Source organism: Sapajus apella, unplaced genomic scaffold, assembly GCF_009761245.1.
Source record: "Sapajus apella isolate SASKATOON/1434 unplaced genomic scaffold, GSC_monkey_1.0 scaffold6498, whole genome shotgun sequence".
NCBI lineage: Eukaryota > Metazoa > Chordata > Mammalia > Primates > Cebidae > Sapajus > Sapajus apella.
The window spans coordinates 1-3,770 of NW_022443422.1; the positions used below are offsets into that span (position 1 = coordinate 1).

Genomic DNA, 3,770 nt, shown 5'->3' on the forward strand with positions numbered 1-3,770 from the left:
TGGAGACAGCACTTGATGTGTGGGCATTTGGTGTTAGGAAGCGGTTCAGACTGGAGCACTCCCTGTGGAGAGAATGTCCCTGAATAACATAGCAGAAGCCACTTGGAGGGCCTGTGAAGTCACCTGATGTGCAGAGGATTGCGGGACAAGTTTGTTTGTCCTCTCCTAAGAGAAAGAAATAGGTTGTAAATGTGAACTGTGACAGGAAGGCAAGTCTGTCCCTGGGCATCAGATCTGTGTCAGGATGGGGGAGACAGCTGCCAAAGTCCAGTGATGTGGGAGCAGGAGGCCTTTTCAACATTTGGCCTCATCTTGATGGTGAGCCTCCGGATCAGAAATGCATTGACTGGTGGATCAGGAAACCATGCCAGGCTGTTTCATTACAGAGAAAACATGAGAGCTTTCAGTAGAACAGGGACCCACACACAGACATTCATGTCCCTGTGCACATTGGGCTGACTGTGCTTGCAGAGTGTGAAACGGGAAATATCTGAACGAACACATCTGTACTTGCAGAAAATGACCAAGATGAGGATAAAGATGTTCATGTCGCAGAGGCTGAGCAAAGACAGGAGTCACGTGTCCCCAGGTAACGCTGAATAATCAGGAGCAAGTAGTGGTTGGGAAAGTATGGAAAAGTTCTAGAATCTCACCCTCTCTGGCATCTCCCATGGGCCAAAAGCCTCCATTCCCTTGGCAACAATACATTCAGTTCAACCCAACTTAGACTGAGGGTGTGGCAGCTGTTGTGGTTGTTTGTATGTGCTGCGTGCCGTGTCTGAATTATGCAGGGATAACTGAGTCTCTGTTCTTCTCAGCTCCTTTCTGCTCAGTGTGATGAATAGTGGCTGCTCTCTTCCTCTCCGGCTCCCATGGCAGCCATGCTGTGTTGCAGAGAGGAGGATTGCCTGTTTCCTCTCAAAGGGAACCTTGCATTTGCCTTCTGAGAGCCCTCTCTTATTCCTCCTGTGAAAACCAGCCAGGAGTTCCTGGGGTCCAATCCCCCTTTGTTTAATCTTTTGTCATCTCTATATCACCAGGCTCATCAGGGAGGTGCCAAAGGTTGGTGTCAAGAGAGTCCTTGAAGACTCACCGGAGGAATGTGTCATCACTCGTTCAGATAGCTATGGCCCTTCTGACTCCAGCCAGCCTCACGGAAACACCAATGAAATCACATTTCAGGAAGACAAAGTAAACTCTGCACTGGTTGTCGAGAGTCCATCATCTCATGATGTAGTGGAGGATGCTCTAATCATTCTTTCAGGTGACCCCTACATTCCTTGTTTTTGGTACCTCTGTCTGGGCTGAGGAAGATCAACCCTGAAGACAGGCTCTATACACACAAGTCGGTTTGAATAAAAATGTATGATGTAAAAAAATAAAAACACAGGTATCAGGGAACTTTTATCTCTTCCTCAGCTCATGCCATGCGTTTGTCTCCCAGGCCCAAGTATCAAGTTACCAGACCCCAGGCCGGTGTGACAAACTCATGGTCACCTGAGCACAGGAGGCATACAGTAGGTGTCTGTCAGGTCTCCTAGCTTTGAGTCAGTATCTGTAATCTCCTGTCATTATGTCATCTGTCCCTGAATGATGTTCATGGAGTTTCCATTTCTTTTTAAGGAAACTGGGAGCCTTGCCTATTTATTTGGTTATATTGTTCCCCAGGTTTGACTGCTCCGAGTGTCGGTCTTGATCTCTTTTGAGTCAGCTTGCTTAGCTGCACAGTCACCTTGAAACCAGGATGAAAACATTTCCTCTTTACCTTGCTGATGTGTTTCCGTGACGCAAGGCTCACCCCGGCTCTCCACCCCATCAGTGCAATGGCCGGTCTGATTTTTCTTCGTAGCATCACATAATTGTTTGCTGTTGTTGGGTTGGAGTCTTTTTTTGTCACCCAGGCTGGAGTGCAGTGGCACCATGTTGGCTTACTGCAATCTCCACTTCACGGACTCCAGTGATTCTCCTGCCTCTGCCTCCTGAGTAGCTGGGACCACAGGTGCTCACCACCACATATAGCTAATTTTTGTATTGTTACTAGAGACGAAGTTTCGCCATATTGGCCAGGCTGGTCTTGAACTCCAGACCTTCAATTTTTCACCCTCCTTGTCCTTTGAAATCACGGATTTTGTTTTTTGTTTTTATTGAGATGGAGTTTCCCTTGTTATTCAGGCTGGAGTTGAGTTGCACGATCTCAGGTCAGTGCAACCTCTGCCTCCTGGGTTCAGACGATTGTGCTGCCTCAGCCTCCCGAGTAGCTGAGACTGTAGGTGCGTGCCACCATGCCCAGCTAATTTCTCTGTATTTTTAGTAGAGACAGGCTTTCACCGTGTTAGCCAGGATGGTCCCGATCTCCTGACCTCGTGAAGTGCTCCCCTCGGCCTTTCAGAGTGCTGGGATTACAGGCGTGAGCCACCGTGCCCGGCCCACAGGTTCTTTTTTGTTTGTTTTTGTTTTGTCTTTTTTTATTTCTTCTCCCTAGAGACTGTCACAAATTGTCAGTGCCGACTCTATTGCATGTCATCACGGCGGGGTACTGGGGAAAGTTTTCAATGAGCAATAATCTCATCTCAGATAAAACTCGTTGGCTACGATACTGCCACTGCGCAAAGCTCGCAGATTCTTTTTCAAGCAAGTGTGGTTAGAATTTCCACATTGTCCAGTTTCATGTATAGATGCCTCTGACCATTCAATGACCTTGCTACCTGGTGAGAGAAGTCAGTATTGCAGAAACACTCCCAGAAAATAGTTTGACTACTTTTTGGATATTTTCTGGGAAAAAATTTGGTTTAACATTGCGTAGACTCAGGCAGAGAATATAGCACTATGGTCCACCTGTACAGGGAGATTTCGGCCTGTGCATCTGGAAAGCAGGCTCATCTACTCACCAGGCTTCATCCAGGGCACCCTAGAATCTTCCTGTCAGAATTTGTATTCTTGCCCTGAGAACAATTCTGTGCTTGTGCTATGACTAAACACTGATTTGGTCATACGTGAAGTGTGATTTTCTTAATGTGACCTGCTTTTCTGAATTTGCTTACAAAAGATCGAAAAGATCATGAGGAGGACCGGCAATATGGAGACAGCCAAAATAAACTTCTTATGAGTCAAGCGGCCTACGACATGGGCTGCCGGCTGAAGACAGAAGGTAAGTTCTATAGGTTCACCGTCACAGAAGTGCTGAAGAGTGTTCTGTGTTTTGTCTGAGAAACTGAACACTCTCTTCATCAGAATTTATGTCATTTTCCCGATACTTCTAGGCAAATATAAATTTGTATTTTAACATTTTGTTAAAAACGGATGAGAGAGGCCAAAGCATGTAGCCACTTTTCCACGTCTGCCACACGGTGGGTGTGGGACTCAGGGTAAAATCTCAGCTATTGATTCCTGACACAGGCACAGAACCACCTGTTTTTCTCAGCAAGAGGCTAAATCATGTTGACAGGAATCCTCTGTGTACCACAGAAGATCCTGCAGACAAGTAGCATGTAGTCTGTTGGTCGAAATGTCTGAGGCTCATGAACTGCCATTCAGTTCAGGTTTCTGCTGAGGTCCTGTAGGGAAAGCTCTGTTCTGGGTGTCTTGGGGAAATACAGTGATAGTACACAGTACCTGCTGTGGGAGCTTAAAGAGGACTCTGCTCCTTACATAATCTGATGGGAGGTGGTCTTTGGAGCAAGAGGCAGCATGTGTCCAGTTGTAAAGGACAAAAAGGAAGCTGTGACAGGAGGGCGGTTGTTGGAGTGGAAAGAGCTCTGGATTAAGAATGA

At 46.7% G+C, this 3,770-nt stretch overlaps 1 long non-coding RNA gene and 1 other non-coding gene across 2 annotated transcripts; one reads left to right on the forward strand and one right to left on the reverse strand.

Moving 5' to 3' along the window:
• The first annotated feature begins 273 nt into the window (after positions 1-273).
• Positions 274-1,264, forward strand: LOC116548045. Its single transcript, XR_004267284.1, has 2 exons — positions 274-589; positions 1,041-1,264. It is a non-coding gene; the product is annotated as an uncharacterized LOC116548045 (long non-coding RNA).
• Positions 1,265-2,473: 1,209 nt separating this feature from the next.
• LOC116548046 lies at positions 2,474-2,614 on the reverse strand. Its single transcript, XR_004267285.1, has one exon. It is a non-coding gene; the product is annotated as a U4 spliceosomal RNA (small nuclear RNA).
• Between the last annotated feature and the right edge of the window lie 1,156 nt (positions 2,615-3,770).